This window comes from Misgurnus anguillicaudatus, chromosome 5, assembly GCF_027580225.2.
Source record: "Misgurnus anguillicaudatus chromosome 5, ASM2758022v2, whole genome shotgun sequence".
Lineage (NCBI taxonomy): Eukaryota > Metazoa > Chordata > Actinopteri > Cypriniformes > Cobitidae > Misgurnus > Misgurnus anguillicaudatus.
Genome location: NC_073341.2, coordinates 9809026 through 9828605, shown reverse-complemented (window position 1 = coordinate 9828605; position 19580 = coordinate 9809026). Strand labels below are relative to the sequence as shown.

Sequence of the window (19580 nt, the reverse complement as noted above, 5' to 3'; positions counted from 1 at the left end):
AGCTGAGAAATGGGCCAGACATGCTCAATACCTGCTTGCTATTATCTTCCCCCTAAAAACAGAAGCATGTCTACGTCGGTCCCTTACGGCAAAAATAAATTTCTCTGGCCAAAAATCTGTTTAAAAAATATGCTAAATACAATAAACCTTAAATAAATAAATAAAAAATTGAATTTAAAAATATATTTAGTTTTTAATCTTCATATATTAACATGTATTTCAAAATGTATTTCAGGGGCACCAAATACATTTGTAATTTTACAACCCATTTAGCAAAAATATATTTTTTCCTGGTGATAAGTTGGCATAACTTATAAAATAGTTAAAAGTAACATAAAAATATATGTGGATTTTACAAAATGCTGCATTTTTTACAGTGATGTTGTTTACAAGTTTGAGACATACAAAGTTTTTTTTTTCAATGCAATGTTAATATAAGTTAACTGTTAATTTTAATTTTAATATAAGTTAATTTATTTTTAAAATATATATAAAATATACAAAAAAAAATTCAAAAATATATTGGTGAAAAATAAATGTTTGTAAACAGTGGTGGTCGGTGACTTCTTTTTTCGTGGGCGCTCGATGTGAAGTTTGTCACAACATGTATGTAGCCCGTCATGTGTGTAGTTTCTTTTTTCAAAATATGTGTTCTGCGCAGCTAGAGGTCCTGCATGCATCACGTGTCTTGTCAAAATAAGTGCCTGCTGCAGACCCGTCCAAAGGGTTTAAGATAAAAGAGACACTCGCGTTTGCCAGATACTTGCATAATCTCATGAATAATCAAAGTTTACTGTTAAGGGAGTGTCTTACGTGTATTTTGTGACTGTGAGCGTCTCTTTTATCATAAACGGTTTTGATGCGTGTGCAGCAGGCACTTATTTTGACAAAACACGTGATGCACTTAGTGATCATGACACAACAAACACATACTTTGAAAACACGACCAACACACATGACCCTCCGAACACTTATTTTGAATTTGCGCCCCTCGTATAAGCGATCACGAGCCGCCGCTGTTTGTAAACATATTTTAAAATATATTTCAGCACATATTTTTTGGGCAATTTTTTATCATACTTGAATTTTTTAGCTGTTTGCCATGGTTCTCCATTGAAAAGTCATGACCAAGGGGCAACCTTCTGATCTCTCTGATGAAGCCAATACTGAAGTGACTTAAATTGCAATTCATTGACTGGCCGCTAGAGGCAGGCTCCAAAAGGGAGTCAATTTCCATAGACCCCATGTTAAAATGCCCAACTTTACAGCAGAAATAAATGTGTTTACAGCCTGGTACAAAAAGTGTTTTTAGTCTGTACAACAAATTTTGCCCTTCATGACAACTGTGAGGGGGTGAATTTGTTGTAACTCATCCGTTTAAATTATATTATGCCTTAAAGTTCTGCATAATTAAGGGCGTGGCCACTTGAGGGAACTGGCACTGCTGTCACTAGAATCAATCTAGGCAGGCGTGGTTTCAGCAGCCAGCCACCTCAGCTTCACCCATGTCTCGCCTCTTTACCCATTTTTGATTATGCGCGGCCAAGATGGTGACGGCAGGCACCACCTACTTTAAGCTTTAAAAATCCTCTTCACAAACCAATGGGTGACGTCACGGACACTACATCCATATTTTTTTACAGTCATGACCCAAAATATGGGTTGCAGATCTGTTTTAGTCATGAGGCTCGCTGTGAAACAGCCAATCAGAGCAGAGCTCTTCATTATTATTCATGCCTCTTCCACATTGGGGGCTCTATCTTACACCCGGCGCAATGCATCGCAATGCGCAACGCAAGTGTCTTTCGCTAGTTTCCACCCTGCGCAATGATAATTTTCACGTTTAGCCCCGCTTTGTTTAAATAGCAAATGCATTTGCGCGCCCATGGGCGTTGTGGTCTGAAAACGAGGTGTGTTCAGGCGCATTGTTGGCGCGTTGCTATTTTGAGGCAATTAAAATAGACTACGCCATTGACCAACAAAAACCTGATCTAAAGTCAATGGCGCAATATGTTTTTTGTTATATGTGCCTATAAATGGAACGACAACGCAGGTTTGCTTATCACATACATAAATGTGCAGCAAGGCGATGAGAGCTAAGATGCCCAAAATACTCCCATTACTCATTAAAAAAAAAGGACCTACCCTTTTCGACCATGCGCTCGGCGCACAAACCATTTTTCCCGTCGTTAAATTAGCAAAAGTGGATTCGGACACGCCCATTTAGACGTTGCGCTGTGCGCATTAGACAATGCTTTTAGATCGTTAAAATAGGGCCCAAGGTCATAACAGCCCATTTTATGGTAAGGACAAATCCTAGCGTTGTAAATGGACATTTTTGCCCATAAAGTTACATACCTTCTATGTAAATATCAGAGAACAATTTAACAGATTGTATTAATGCATTCTTTGGCACCTTTAAAACATATCAGACGGATTTTAGTCACAACTCAAGATTGATGTGTTTTTAGTTCCTGTTTTATTTTTATTTTTTTGCAATTTCGGTAGAAATTCGATCAATGTTGGGTCTTAAAGCAAAGTCTTTTGAGAACCACAGCACTACAGAAACCCTACTGCAAGCATCCCTCCTGTCTGGTTCAGTTTCGTGATCTAAGATCTCATCAAGAAACCAAAGAAAAGATTCAAGGCTACTGTTCAATTTTATGCTATTTGCCTTGACGCATAAGTCGTGATCCACTTTATTGAGCCGTGGCATTATTCTGCTGACCTGAATTGAACCAAATCACTGTAGCAGGAGAATGTACATGGTCTATTATTTGTGCTGTCCATGGATTCATCCAAAACTCTTTAAAATCTCTTTTAATATCCATCCGAGAAGTGAAGAGAATCGGTTGCAGTGCTTGTATGGATTGAAAATGCAATATTTATGGTGCACCAGCCTACAGCTGTAGTTCAATACAGTGATAAAAAGACTTCATGATAACTAAGGTGGATTTTTTTGCTTGCTTTTTCCCTGGGTGCCGTGTGAGTGTAGACATCTAAACAGATTCAGCTGTTGATTGACAGCATACGGATGAGCTGTTATCAGTAGGACCGCAGGATTTTTTCTTTGTTGAGGTTGTGAGGTACGGTCTCCCACAGCATCGTGTTTTTCTCTACACTGTGCAATCCCAGCATGCTCTCTGTGTGTCACAGAACTTCATTAACATGAATGATTGACAGGAGAGGATAGAGGCGAGCCAGATTTTTCAGATGGTGTGATGGTTTAGTAACATAATGACACTAAATATTTTATGATAGCAGCTCACTGTCTGTGTTAATAACTGCCATTCTTCTATCATGTTGAATTGCATTTTTGTTGTGCAGTATTTCAGTGTTGTTATGCATTATTACAGTGTTATTGTGTGGTATTATACACTATTGTTATGCCATATTACTGTGTTGTTGTGCGGTGTAACAATGCTGTTGTGCTGTGCTAAAGTATTGCTGTGTGGTGTAACAGTCATGCTGTGCTGTGTTACAGTGTTGTTGTTTAGTGTTAGAGTTGTTGTGCAGTATTACAATGTTGTTGTGTGGTGTAACAGTGCTGTTGCAACCCAATCTCACGGAAATTCATGTTATAGTCACAGAATATTGCTATTGACACAATTTTCTGCTGTTTTTCGTGTCACTGGAGCACGAATGTCTTTTTCGTGTCACACAGCACGGATTTCTATAAGCTTTCTTTATCGTGTCATTTTATATTTTGTTTTCTCATTGTTTTTTCCTTTTTTTTACTATTGTCGCTTGGGGTTGGAGTTAGAATCACGTTCTGCAAAATCCTAACCCAAACCTCAACTCCAGACGAGAATAGTTTTAAAAGCGGAAGAAAAACATGTAGAAACCAATGCATAAAATTACATCTTAAAGAAAAAACTCATGCCACAGACATGAAAAACTGTTTATAGAAATTCGTGCTGTGTGACACGAAAAAGACATTCATGCTCCAGTGGAATGAAAAAAAGACAGCGGAAAATCGTGTCAATAGCACAAATAAATTAATAGGAAATTTCGTGTCTATGACATGACTTGCCATGAGATAGGGTAGGCCAACCCAGTCTCACCCCATGGCGTCAATATTTGACGACACTTGACCATGCATCAATATGTTGATGCGGAGGGTATACCTTTCGCGTCATTTTTTGACGAACTGGGGACTTCAATACTATTAAGTCCGTTGCATTCTCTTTCCTATTTTCTTACCATTTTCTACCATTTTCGCGTCGGTTTAGGGTTAGATTTACATAATGACATCCCTACCCAAACCTAACCCTAACCCCAATGCCAGGCGACAACTGTTTAATTTCGCGTACCCAATAGTATTGAAGTCCCCAGTTCGTCAAAAAATGACGCGAAAGGTATACCCTCCGCGTCAACATATTGACGCATGGTCAAGTGTCGTCAAATATTGATGCCATGGGTGTGAGACCGTGTTAGGTAGGCTGTTGTGCTGTGTTACGATGTGGTTTTGCAGTATTACAGTGTTGCAGTGTAGTGTTACAGTGTTGTTTTGTGGTGTAAGAGTTTTGTTTTGATGTGTTACAGTGTTGTGTGGTGATAGAGTGTTGATGTGTGGTGTTACAGTCTTGCTGTGCAGTATTACAGTCTTGCTGTGCAGAATTACAGTCTTGCTGTGCAGTGTAACAGTGCTGCTGTGTGGTGTTATAGTGTTTTTGTGCGGTATTACAGTGTTGCTGTGTAGTGTTACAGTGTTGTTGTGTGGTGATAGAGTGTTTATATGTAGTGTTACACTCTTGCTGTGCAGTGTAACAGTGCTGTTGTGTGGTGTTATAGTGTTTTTGTGCAGTATTACAGTGTTGCTGTGAAGTGTTACAGTGTTGTGTGGTGATAGAGTGTTGATGTGTGGTGTTACAGTCTTGCTGTGCAGTATTACAGTGTTGCTGTGTAGTGTTACAGTGTTGTTGTGTGGTGATAGAGTGTTTATATGTAGTGTTACACTCTTGCTGTGCAGTGTAACAATGCTGCTGTGTGGTGTTATAGTGTTGCTATGCGGTATTACAGAGTTGTTGTGCTGTGTAACAGTGTTGTTGTGTGGTGTTACAGTGTTGCTTTTTGGTGTTAGTTTTGTTGTGCAATGTAACAGTGCACTTGTGTTGTGTAACAGTTTTGTTGTGCAGTGTTAATGTGCAGTGTTGCAGTTCAGTATTGCAGTGTTGTTGTGCAGTATTACAGTGTTGTTTTGCTTTGTTATAGTGTTGCTGTGCAGTTTTGCAGTGTTGTTGTGCAGTGTTAGAGTGTTGCTGTGTGGTGTAACAGCCTTGCTGTGCTGTATTGCAATGTTGTTGTGCAGTGTTACAGTGCTGCTGTGTGGTGTTATAGTGTTGTTGTGCACTATTACAGTGTTGTTGTGCCGTGTAACTTTGCTGCTGTACAGTGTAACAGTGCCGTTGTGCAGTATAACAGTGCAGTTGTGTTGTGTAACAGTGCAGTTGTGCTGTGTAACAATGCTGCTGTGTGGTGTTATAGTGTTGCTATGCGGTATTACAGAGTTGTTGTGCTGTGTAACAGTGTTGTTGTGTGGTGTTACAGTGTTGCTTTTTGGTGTTAGTTTTGTTGTGCAATGTAACAGTGCAGTTGTGTTGTGTAACAGTTTTGTTGTGCAGTGTTAATGTGCAGTGTTGCAGTGTTGTTGTTCAGTATTACAGTGTTGTTGTGCAGTATTACAGTGTTGTTTTGCTTTGTTATAGTGTTGCTGTGCAGTGTTGCAGTGTTGTTGTGCAGTGTTAGAGTGTTGCTGTGTGGTGTAACACTCTTGCTGTGCTGTATTGCAATGTTGTTGTGCAGTGTTACAGTGCTGCTATGTGGTGTTATAGTGTTGTTGTTCAGTATTACAGTGTTGTTGTGCAGTATTACAGTGTTGTTTTGCTGTGTTATAGTGTTGCTGTGCAGTGTTGCAGTGTTGTTGTGCAGTGTTAGAGTGTTGCTGTGTGGTGTAACAGCCTTGCTGTGCTGTATTGCAATGTTGTTGTGCAGTGTTACAGTGCTGCTGTGTGGTGTTATAGTGTTGTTGTTCAGTATTACAGTGTTGTTGTATACTATTACAGTGTTGCTGTGCTGTGTAACATTGTCGCTGTACAGTGTAACAGTGCCGTTGTGCAGTATAACAGTGCAGTTGTGTTGTGTAACAGTGCAGTTGTGCTGTGTAACAGTGTTGATGTGCAGTGTTGTTGTGCAGTGTTAGAGTGTTGCTGTGTGGTGTAACAGTCTTGCTGTGCTGTATTGCAATGTTATTGTGCAGTGTTACAGTGCTGCTGTGTGGTGTTACAGTGTTGTTGTGCAGTATTATATTGTTGTTGTGCAGTATTACAGTGTTGCTGTGCAGTATTACAGTGTTGCTGTGCAGTATTACCGTGTTGTTGTGCTGTGTAACAGTGTTGCTGTACAGTTTAACAGTGCCGTTGTGCAGTGTAACAGTGCAGTTGTGTTGTGTAACAGTTTTGTTGTGGAGTGTAACAGTGCAGTTGTGCTGTGTAACAGTGTTGCTGTGCAGTGTTAGAGTGCTGTTGTGCGTAGTAACAGTGTTGTTTTGCTGTGTTATAGCATTTCTGTGCAGTGTTAGAATGTTGCTGTACGGTGTAATAGTGCTGTTGTGCTGTGTAACCGTGTTGCTGTGCTGTGTTACAGTATTGATGTGTGGTGTTATAGTGTTGTTGTGTGGTAGTACAGTGTTGTTGTGCTGTGTAACAGTGCTGCTGTCCTGTGTTACAGTATTAGAGTGTTGTTGTGCAGTGTTAGAATGTTGTTGTGCGGAGTAGCATTGTTGTTATGCCGTGTTATAGTGTTCCTGTGTGGTGTTACAGTGTTTTGTGTGGTGTTAGAGTGTTCCTGTGTGGTGTCACAGTCTTGCTGTGTGGTACAGTGTTGTTGTGCAGTTTTTATTGTTGTTGTGCAGTGTAAAGTGTTGTTGTGCTGTGTAACAGTTTTGCTCTGTGGTGCGTTACAATATTGTTGTGTGCAGTGTTGCCATGTTTTTCAGTGTTGCTGTGGAGCATTTAGTTGTTGTTGAACAGGTCCCAAACTTTATATCTCTTAATTACTCTTTTAACATAAAGCAAGCCCTGCACTTTCTTTACTAATTCTTGCATAATTTAAAACCGAAACCAACCCCTTTTTTATTTCTGTGACTGCTGTGGAAAATACAGCAACACGTGAATTTCAAAGATGGCGACACTGACATCAATGGAAAATATTTTAATAATTGAAAGTGGAATTATGGCACAGTCTGTCCATCAAATCTCAACTATCCATCCAACAATGGCCATGAATGTCTTTGTATTAGTAAAAGTAGAGCACAGCATCTGGGACAAAACAAAAAAACATGTGGGGGAAGACACTGACGGGATATTAAAGCTTTAGATGATATGTTCACATCACACTGGTTTATTACAGATCTGGTTTGCCAGTCCTGATATTGTAAGAGTGGTGGTTTGGTTATTAAGTGTGTTTCTCATAGTTTTGATCTTTTATCGTTCTAAAATATTTAATGGAGTTCTCATTGTGTTTCATCAGCTTTGTCTCTGAAGTTTCTCCTAAAATTGCTTAGTAGAAATAAAAAGAGATTCATCCCTGTTGCATCTGGTATTGACACCAACGGTTTGACACCAAAATTAAGTACCCTGCACGTCAAAAAACTGTATCGCGTTAAAAATGTTAGCCTCTGAATAAACGTCAACATGTAAATGAGAATGTGTTGCAACATACATCATATAAGACTTCTGTATCTTTCTTTAATTGAGATATTGAATTTTTATTCAATCTGCATTGGATGTGCACATCACAGTAGCTTCTGAACTTAAACAAAAACTAAGCTGCATTAAAAAAAATCTTAAGAACTTTAAAGAAAACTGAAAACTCAGCCCAGAGCTTGTCATTTTGAGAAAGCTCATTTTGACGGTCTATGGTCATGCAGCCTGTGACAAACAAGGCTATTTTCTCTCCTCCATTCCCCATCTATTGTCAGAAGAGTTTGCTGGAGTGTCCCTCTGTATCTGATCTGAGGGCTTTAGTCATTTCTCCAAAAGGTTTAGCTTTCAGCATTAGAGGGAAACCTCAGGCTATGCGGACTGATAGATGGTGTGAAATCAAATCCCTGTCAGGGTTGCGGCCCTGCAGAGAGCTCCACACTGACAGACGGAGTGGATTTTTCTTTTAAATCACAGAACTTCTGCTTTTGAAGAGTCATTTTCTATGTGATAAAAGGCTCTGAGATATCTAAGGTTATCTGAGAGTTCATTGCGCACTATACTGTGGTTATTTAAATAATTAAAGCTAGGCAAAGATAAGAGTTTTCTGAATCAAACATGGTGGAGTGGTTACCAATGTCACATGAAGTTCTGTCTGACTGTATCACAGAGTATGTGATACAGAATGCATCATGTAAGGAATAATTGACCACGGGCCGTTGAAATTTGTAAAACGATGTATTTTCTGTGTTTTGATGGCTGAATATAAAACAACAGGTTTAAAGAGGACGCTTTGGACGTCCATGCCTCAAAGCCTTGTTTTTAAATCAACATGGTGGCGGACTGAATAAGGCATTTTATATTTAAATTATTGTTAAAAGGTAATATGAGTAATGAGTAAGAAGGAAATGTTGAAAATCTTGGCTAATGATACTTCTGGTTCATGGAACGTTAAGTTCACTCCATGCAGTAATGCATACAAAAAATCTCCATACGCTGCATACATACATACAGTACTGCAGAATGAATTAGAGGAGTGTGATACAGTAGTATGCACTTCTGAACAGTGCCAAAAAGCGGTATGTATTACTTTTCGATAAAATATTATGATTTTTACAGAAATATACTTAAAAATAAAGGTGCTGTAAAAGCATCTTTACAGTGATGTCATGAAGAATCGTTTTCTTATCTTTTTATAACCTAAAGAACCTTTTGACACTACAATGTACAATGTTCCTTAGATTCCATACAGCTGATCTCACGAAAATCCATTTTATAGTCATGGAAAATTTGATCGCTTGATCCGTGACCATGTCACGGAATTCAGCTTTTTTCCGTGACGGACCACGGATGTCTTTTTCGTGTCACTCCCACGGATTTCTCCTTTCATTTTATGTATACTTTTCTCATAGTTTTTTCCTATTTTCTTACCATTGTCGCTTGGGGTTGGGGTAAGAATCACTTTCTGTTACATTTTTAGACCAAGCGTGCCGCACAAGCTGAACTGAAAAGTGAAGCCAAAACGTCTCGATAGCCCCCCAGTGACTGGTCCCAGTATAGGTCATACTGTAAACCCTGCCTCCCCATGTTATTCAATGGGACTTGAGACCAACTAAACAATTTAATTACACTTTAATTATATTTTTTTATATATAGCTGGTTTCTGTCAGTTACTGTACTTTTTATCACACTGATGTAAATTCAAGTGTTTGTTTTTAAAATAAGTTTGTTTTTAGATAGTTATGTAATGCCATAAAAACGGTGGTGTCCCGTTATGATTGACAGCAGTGATATGCTCATTCTGCGAGAACGAAGGCGGGGTCTTGCTTTTGGGGCTTTACTTCCTGCTCACTACTGCGCAGGACTGGTCCCGAAATCGCTACTGCGCAGACTCAACACCCAAGATGTCAGCGCCGTATCGGGACACTGACGGCTTCACTTTTCACCAATGGAAGAAAGCAAACAGGCGTCGTTCATCTTTTTTTACAGTCTATGTTTTAGACATCCTAACCCAAACTCCAACTCTGAACCCAACTCCAGACGAGAACAGTTTTAAAAGCGGACTAAAGACATAAAAGTACATCCTAACGCAAACCCTAAATCTAACTGTAACCCCAAGCGACAATGATTTGGAAAAAAAACGAGAAATCCGTGGGAGTGACACGGAAAAGACATCCGTGGTCCTGTCACGGAAAAAAGCTGAATTCCATGACATCGTCACGGATAAAGTGATCAAATTTTCCGTGACTATAACATGGATTTCCATGAGATCATGTTAAAAAATGCTAAAAAATATTTCTTTTATGGCATCGTGAAGCACTTTAATTTTTAAGAGTGTAGGCTCATTTTTATTTTTGTCATTGAGAAACCAGGCCATTTTTGTAATGAGTTTGTGTATAAGAAATAACATTTTTGTAGTAACACTATGAGGTTTCTGTTTGCCTTTAATTTCTCTTAGGATGTCTGTCAATAACTCGATACCACACAATGCCTGGAGCAGAATCATTTTACTTTAATTTGCTATCTGAGTTGGAGGCCAAGAATGCTGTTTAAACCCCATGGGAATAACAATCACAAACATGCAGATATTATTTAGATTATGTGAAACTATTATACAGTAGACTGCAAACAGATAGGTATTAACTAGGGACTTTGATGGCATTTCAGATACAGAGGTGGGGCTGTTGTTAGTACAGAGCACTTAAACACTACTATTGTTCACTTGAAAGTTAAAACATGTATGATATTAGTTTTATTTGATTTTGATTTTTTTATTACTTATTTCTGATCCTGCATAAATAGATTTGTGTTCGTAATTGTTATAGGTAAATACTTACAGAGGCATACAGTATTAACCATTACCTGTAAATAGTCTAATAAAAAAACCCGGTCATAACCAAATTGGATCCGTGCCGAAGTTGCAGCTGTGACCCGGAGTTATCTGCTGTCAGGGACCAGGATTGATGTCAGTGATACTAAGTAAGGAATAATTGATGACGGGCTGTTGAAATATTTGAAAATAATGCACACCCAAGGTGGTAATGCGGCACAACTCAAAGTGGAGTGCCATTACACTGCGGATGTGCATTAGTTTCAAATCGAGTCAGTCATTCTGCTGTTACCACAGACATTGCTAAGACATTGCAGTGTGGTGTTTATTTTAAAGAGCACCTATTATGTTTCTAAAAACAACATTATTTTGTGTATTCGCTGTAATATAATGTGTTTGCATAGTTTAAGGTTAAAAAAACACATTAATTTCAACATATACTGTACATTGTTGTTGCTCCTCTATGCCCTGCCTCCCTGAACCACATTGATTTTGTTGTTCTGAAAAGCGCTGTGTCTTCCGATTGGACAGCTAAACAGAATGTTGTGATTGGCCTGAACTGACGTCAGCCTGAAAGTGACGCTTTTTACCACAATGAAATTTAAGCGGTTGCAATCAATTCATTTAAGCTACATTTAAAGTTTTTTGTTTGTTTAGTATTTCAAAAAAATAAATTTTAAATGTAGCTTAAACAAATGGATTGCGACCACTTACCTTAAAAAAATGAGTAAATTGAATGAATCATTTTTTCAGTGCATGTTTGGAAGATTAGCTCACAATGCAATAATAAAAGAAAATGCAGATGACCGAGGTGATCGATGAACTTTACCAGCACAGCTTGAGCAGGACGTAACAGATTGGTAAGGTAAGAATACTAAAACATAAAACCATGTCTGCATTTTTGATCGTAGAAACAACAAACAGCAAGCGCTGCACTGCACAAAACTTGTGTTTAAATCATGGTTTAGTCAGTAGTAATTTTTTAAAATATGAAAACATTATGGGCTCTATCATACACCCGGCGCAATGCGCGACGCAAGTGTCTTTTGCTAGTTTCAACCTGGCGCAATGATAATTTTCACGTTTAGCGCCACGTTGATTAAATAGCAAATTAATTTGCGCCCATTTTTGCCCCCATGGGCGCTCTGGTCTGAAAACGAGGTTTGTTCAGGCGCATTGTTGGCGCGTTGCTATTTTGAGGCAACTAAAATAAACTACGCCATTGACCAACAAAAACCTGCTCTAAAGTCAATGGCGCAATATTGTTTTTGGTATTTAATGAGCGCGTTAGAAATATGCGCCTATAAACGGGACGACAACGCGGGTTTGCTTATCACATACATGAATTTAACATTAATCTTAAACTGGGGGTCTTCTTCCTCCGCTTAGTTTTTCAGTTTACAAAGTCCGTCATCTAAATAGGGATTAGACATAGCACCAGCGCAACTGGCTTTTAAAGGTGACGAAAGTTAAGACTTTCATTGGTTTATTGCACGTTACGTCCAAAACACACCCATTACTCATTAGGGGAATAGGAACAACCCTTTTCGACCGTGCACTCGGCGCACAAACCATTTTTCCTGTCGTTAAATTCGCAAAAGTGGCATCAGACACGCCCATTTAGACCGCTTTAGACAATGCGCTTAGATCGTTAAAATAGGGCCCAATCAAATAAAGGTTCTTCACAATGCCATAGAAGAACCATTTTTGGCTGACTTTAAAAATGGTTTTAACATCTGATGAACCTAGTGAAAGTTAAAAAGTGAAAGGTAAGAAAGAAATGTTTTTTTTTTAAGAATCTTCGGCTGAAAGGTTTTTGGAAGAACCAAAAATGTTTCTTCTATTGCATCGCTGTAAAGAACACTTTTAAGTGCCTTCATTTTTAAGATTGTATATTATGACAGCTACTATACAGTGAAGGGAAACGTTTTTAATGAATAATGGTTTTAATTTTATAATCTTGTTTTGTGTTGACACAAAGTCACAGAGTGGCATTGGGTGGATCAATTATTTTGGATGAGCTATTCATTTGAAGAATACACTTGATTGAGATAAACTGATTGAATTGGATGTGTTTATACAGTAGGCTATTCAATGAATAATGTCAGGAGGTAAATCACACTAGTGCCCATTAACAGCCTTTGTTTTATCATGTGGATTTATGCGTGGTCAATCCATCAGACCAAGTGTGAAATGTACTGTAGACATGACCCTCATTCTTACTGCTTTGTAAGATTCATATTCAAAGACAATCCATTTACAAAGCCTGAATATATCACACACTGCTGCTGTTCATATATCTGTAAACACTGATGTGTTTTGAACATTGATTTCTGCACAATCCCTTCATAAAGGAAATTCAATAGAGGAGCTACAGTGATCAATATTAATATAAGATGTATGACAAAACTTGTTTCTTTTGGATTATTTGAAATGTTTTATTATCATGTTGTCCAAGTCCAGATCGGTAAAAAATCGTTGTTTTGCTCAGTGGTTTGATATCCTATTGAGATTCCAATTCACTTAAGCATCAACTTCGTCTCAGAAGTTAAAATCAATAAAAGAGAAATAAAAATAGTGTCACTTTTTGAGATGTAGTAAGAGTACAAAGCTAAAAAATAAACGTGGATAGCTCAGATCATTTAAATTTACAACAATTCTGTGTAAAGCTTTGTTTTAAATAAGAAATTTCAAAGGGGACTTTTTTGTGAGGGACGTTTTAGCTCAAAATACCACACAGAAAATGTATTATAGCATATTAAAAATGCCACTTTGTATGTGTGAGCAATGTGCCAATTTTGGGTGTGTCCTTTTTAAATGCAAATGAGTTTATCTCTGCACTAAATGGTGGTGTCGTGGTTGGATAGTGCAGATTAAGGGGCAATATTATCCCCTTCTGACATCACAAGGGTCTTATGTTAAAAAGGGTCAAAGTCAGATTTTTGTGATATGTCCCCTTTAATGTTAAAGGAAAAGTTTATCCAAACCTGTATAAATTTCGTCACCTTTTATTTTGTGCCACACCATACTTACTCGTGTAACTACTCATGTAACAGTCTTTAAATAGGGAAACATGGAAGTGTTTGGTGGCTTCTAAATTCATCCCTGTTTGGATCCTAAGAAATGAATGGGGCTAGACTAAATGCTAACACATTCACAACGCGCTGTGCAAAGATTAAAGGAGCAGTGAATCAATCAATTTTAACTTGATAATTTGGTATATAAGAGGTCAATAAACAGCAATAAATGTCTCATACTTAAATGAACATCCTGCAAGTTTCAAAACTGAAAACGTGCTACTGAAATATGAAATATAACTATTGGCACAGGAAAGTCAGGAAAATTATAGATTCAGGAATGTGATGAAATATGATGTCAGAGTAGAATTGAAACACCTCCCCAAACCCAAATACAACTAACCAATTTTGTAGCCCTGCCCACAGCTTTACGTGACACATGTGTGGGCCAGGGGCAAAGCAAACCATGCAGTGTCTCAACAATCATTAAACTTGTCTTTAAAGATTGCCAAATGTAACCAAAATGACTTTTTAATTTTTACACAATGTTTTTAAAACATTTTCCCACATGTAATGACGGGTAATGAAGCTGTCCAATCTTTTACGTCCAGGTCTTCAATGCGGCTATTGCTTTTAATGTTTTTGATTGTAAAAACCACGCGAACATCATAAGTAGACCTCAGACAACAGTATAAAACAATAAAATCGATTCATTGCCCCTTTAAGTGCACGCATTGAAAAAAGATAAGTAGATGTAAGGACATAGTAAAATATTGAAAAACTGTGGTGTTTTCCTTTAACAACATTAACAAGAATTAATAAATGCTGAAAAACTATATTGTTCATTATTTCTTTATTTTGGGATAAAGTATCCCATTAAAACCTCTGACTGTTGGTTAAAGAGAGAGACTTTGATTTCCTGGCAAATTTTAGCGCAGACACATTAAGGCACACTGATAATATGTCTGAAACCTGAGAATACTAGGGTTGGTTTTCTATTTAATCTTATAGGAGAAACACTTGCAATAATAAAGACATCTTATTTCCCACGTTTCTTTCCCATAAGCATTTTCAGATCATTGCATATGTGTATGCTATGTGGCAGACTATCTAACCTTCTCATCAGATAGCAGCTAAAAATAGATAGCCCCCCCTTCCTCACCTGCTTCTGCTCACCTTTTTCCACATCATCATCACCACCTGCCTTAATATGAATCTCACTCTCTCTTTCTCTACAAACACTCGGTTTAGTGTTGACAACAGGTATACAACACAAGTTTAAAAGCACATGCACATGAAATTATGAGGCAATCAGTGACTATATTCCCACTTCAAATAAGTTTACAAATATAAATTTCCCACTGTCTGAGGCATAACAGCATATTGTAGTCCTGGGTTTCCATGTGTTGCTTTGAGCTCTGGACAGAGAGAGATATTTCTCCTATTGGTGTAATAAATGTTAGCGAATGCCGCGTGAATGTGTGTGCGGGGTGAGAGATGGGAGCTAAACTGATTGAAGTGCAATGGCAGAGCATGCTTACGGATATGTCCACTAGGAAGCTGTGTCTAGTAGATCAAGTGCTCACGACTCTCCCGGGATGAACAATTCTGCCGTGTGAGTTTTTTTACAGATCGTGTGGAGTGTGTGTGTGTGTGCTTGGGGTGAGAGCCCAAAAAAATTAACTCTCAAATTATGCACTGTACATTATAACGACAGACTCGCATTAACCATAATAAGCATAATGCATTAAAGTAAACAGTAAAGATACCAAAATATTTGTGTTTAAGGAGATAAAATGTGTTGTCTGTTCTTATGAAAATGTTAAATGGGGGATATGAAACCATCACCTTGTTGATCCAGGTGTGAGAAGAAGAAACACCTTTGCTTTAATTTCTTTTCTGAATTTTTGATTGTAAAATGCAACATTTAAAGTATATAAAGCACAAAACACTGTTTACTTTTAAGAAAGAGATGCATGATACAAAATCCTGTAAGTAAAATCATCTCTTACCTGAGTCAAAAAGAGTTTTCCACTCTGAAAGATGTCAAGCGTTTTACTTCCTCTTTGACAGCAAACGCTGCGGTAAAGCGCTTCTCTTTGTTTCTCAATGTAAACTACTTAATGAAATCGTAATATTATATGAATCCGTGTGTTTCACGCACTGGGTGCTTTTCTGTTAGCTTTGCTTTAGTTTTGCACCTTTCTCATTTTCACAGCATCTATCGACCTTTTGTTTCTCTACTGGATGTTGTTGTCCAGACGACAGCATCACTGAGCGAGCGTGTGTGTTTCTTCACTCTCATCAGCACCGCTCTCTCTATCTCTCTCTCGCTTACCCGCTCTCGGCTTTGTTCATACCTCTATCCAAACCGACCAATCGGCGAGAAATGAAGAGGGGTGACACAGGAGATGTGTGCGTGTAATATAGGCAGGAAAATCAGAGAGAACTGTTATGCGTGGTTAATGTTACCGTAGCTTGGCCGTACATCTGTGTTTATTTATATTGGATGGAAGAAATTGGATTGTAATGTGATACTGTTGCTGCTAGGCAATGTTTACACCCCTTATATAAATGGTTTAGTCCTACCTAGAGAAGAAAAAGAAAGGGAGAGAGAGAGAGAGAAAGAAAGAAAGAAAGAGAGAGGTGCACAATCTGGAGGAGATAATGAGAGAAAAGATATAATGAGATAATAACAGAATAATGATTGAGCAGAGAACATTCAAAACGCTTATAAATGTGAATGTATGCTAGAAACAATTAAGCTAATCTCATTATAATCCATATTTTAAGACAAAAAAAGAAATGACATTTTGCATCAAATAAATATAACTTTAAAGCCTGTTTTAGTATTATAGAATGTTTATTTATTTTTTAACTAATAATAATTATTTGCTTAAACCAACCAACTGTAATGCAGTAAAAATCTGATTGCTGATAGGCATCAAAATACCTCGAGAGCGACTTGAAAGCAAAAGGAGCAGTCAACTGTCATTCCCTTTTCGGTTCTTGTGATGCCACATGAAGTCATACACACCTCTTCTGTCTTATCCTCCAACTAAATATACCCCTATTTATATCAACCATTTTTAGCGCTACAGAGCACCTAAGTGCGGAAGTGGTGTTAAAGCATAGGTGCTACATATGTGATGTTTAGCCCTAAAAATGGTTTCCCTGTAAGTAAAAGCCAGTGAACCACTTTTAGTGCTATTTAGCACCATTTATTTAGAGTGTCTAATGCCATATTTCACAATTTTGCATTAACATGTAATCAATAGAGTAAAGAGATAAAGCATATCTGCCGAGCTTAGAATATAACCCAGAGTACCCCCCCCCCCCCGCTTTAACTGGGATCAGGGGCATCATGCACCAATTTTTTTAAGGGGGCACAGTGTGCACAGCTCACAGAAATTTGTGCATACACAGACATCAAACGAAATATTATAGAGCTTTCAGTCTTTTCCACGGCACTTACATTTCTAACAATCTGAGCGCACCTGCTTTCATGCAAAAACATTCAAAATAAAAGTGTTGACTAACTTTCATATCAAATACTATTTAATTGGAATAATGACATATTAGTATCATATTTATATCTGAAACGGCACTTTTTAATTATTCAAGTTTTTATAAATAACTTGTTTAATTGTGTCATTATTAATGCATTTTGCACAACAACTGCATTATCCTATAAAATTAATGTAATTTTATATCCATAAAGTATATAAACAACGAAAATGACATGTGAACGTTTCTTACACTTTTTAATTATTCAGATAGCAAAATGCAGCAGCAACAGCAAAGAGCTTGTGAGCGCGCTCAGACGCTGATGACATCTGCGGCTGCGCTGACTGCAGCATCTGCTGCCAGAATAAAGTAATGTAATCTCCGAAAGTGACAAGGATGCAGCACAGAATTGATAATATTGTGCATATTTAACAGATTAAAAGACAAATAACAGATTAATGGATGCTTCTTTGATTCTGAAGTTGCATGCAAAATCCATTTGGCTCAACAACAAAAAACAAGGGGGCACGTGCCCCCTCAGTTTGAATGGGTATGACACCTGTAACTGGGATAGATGTACCAGCAGATAGTGAGGCGATGGGGTGGAGAAGGGATGCTGCAAAAATGGGACAGAGGTGTGGGATGGCCTCTTAATGCTGATTGGTTATATTACATGAACATGCTCCTCCCAAATTTAGTTAAATAAACTTCATTTAAAGGGGACGTATTATGAAAATCTGACTTTTTCCATGTTTAAGTGCTATAATTGGGTCCCAGTGCCCATCAACCTAGAAAATGTGAAAAAGATCAACCCAGTAACTTAGTTTTGGTAAACCATTCTCTGCAATCATGTGAAAAAATTGGCTCCCGTTGTGATGACAGAAGGGTGTAAGATCGCCCCTAAATCTGCACTTAATTTGGTCAGTTTAAAAACATGTCCCTTCTCCCAACGTTAAATTTGTGTAACAATGCTACCCAGTGGCGAGAAGTGTCTTACCCGGACATTATATTGTACCTCATCGAGTCAGGGAAGCCGGTAAATAATTTTACTTTGTATTTGAAAGTAAACAACTTTTAAAGGGACATTCCACTTTTTTTGAAAATATGCTCTCCGGGTCTGGCGCTAGCACTTTTAGCATAGCTTAGCATAATCCATTGAATCTAATTAGATCATTAGCATCGCGCTAAAAAATATCCAAAGATTTTTGATATTTTTCCTATATAAAACGTATATAGTTATATAGTGATATTACGCAGTGCTCGAAAGTAGTCCCCTCATTGATGTTCACGTCGCGTAATTACGTGACTTCCTAACATTCCCATGACAACAAGGTGCAGTGCTGCGCAAGTGTGAAGTAAATGCAACATTTTTCAACTTTCTGCTAAGATATATATGACTTTTTGACGAAAATGCGATGAAATCATGTAAGCCATGCATATTTTGCGAGCAGAAATTTGCAATTTATCCGGCGAAAGTGCGTCATATTTAAAAAATGCGTCCCCCTTATAAATATGTGGACTTTGGCTGATTATGCATTGAATCATGCAATCGCATAATCACATTTTTCTGGAGGGACTGAATTACGTTTCCCCCACAGCTGCACTGTTGCTGATTAAGAGAGATTTCTCATTGCTTGGATTTTAGTACTGAGAAACCTTTTTTTTGACCAAAGGTTGTGAGCAGTATTTTCACGTAAAAGCAGCAGAGACTTCAAATCTACAGCGATTCGATTCTTAATCACTAATTACTAAGTCTGCGGCCAGGGGTAGGCTAAGCCTTGCACGCTCCGCCCATGTTTAAAAGTTTAGACATGTTTAAACAAAAAGATACAAAAGTTATGTAGCAGCGCTACTTGCATGATAATGTTAATTTACTAATTAAGTTTCGCATTTAAGTGCTTTAACAAGCTACATTTCTGTTTTTAAATCATCCAGATTCATTACAGCTTTTTTCAATCTAAGGGGTGAGTTAAAGTTCTCTTTTGTACTAATCCAAAGCAATCTCGATGGAGCTTACTGAAGCTTGCTTTAAACCCAGAAGTGTGAAGCCCAACGAGAGGTGCAGTGATACACCATGAAAAGTCAAAAAAAGTCAGAGAGATGCAAACACACGGTTTCCATCATGATGCTAAACTGAAGTATCTGGTAAAAGTATGACATTTGGATCCCTGCTGGCTTTTTAATGAATATAACCGTCAATGTGCAGAAGAAATAAATCACAGACACAAAAAAAAACCCTGAGGATCGTCTACGAATAAAGAGCAGCTTTTCAAAAGAAAATAATACATCCTCTCTATCTCACATTTAACCTTCATATACAGTAACTCACAATTATTTATTACTGTGCCAACAAAGGTCTACAAGCACCATGTCGATGAGATATTTGTGTAACAAAACCAATTGAATTTACAATGCTTAAACTATTCATTAGACCAGCTTTCTATTTGTCTGCTTGTCTATAGGCCAGGGGTTCTCAAAGTGGTCCCTGGTCATCTAGCTAGCGGGTCCGCAAAATAATTTGTG

At 37.9% G+C, this 19580-nt stretch overlaps 1 protein-coding gene across 2 annotated transcripts in view; it reads right to left on the bottom strand.

Annotated features, from left to right (window-relative positions):
- The window catches only part of disp3 (dispatched RND transporter family member 3), a 92617-nt gene extending 76745 nt beyond the window's left edge, over nucleotides 1-15872 (bottom strand). For both annotated transcript variants that reach the window (XM_073867497.1, XM_073867498.1), the window contains exon 1: nucleotides 15563-15872. The gene's annotated coding sequence lies outside the window, so the exon portion shown is untranslated. The remainder of the gene's footprint in view (nucleotides 1-15562) is intronic.
- Nucleotides 15873-19580: the final 3708 nt, after the last annotated feature.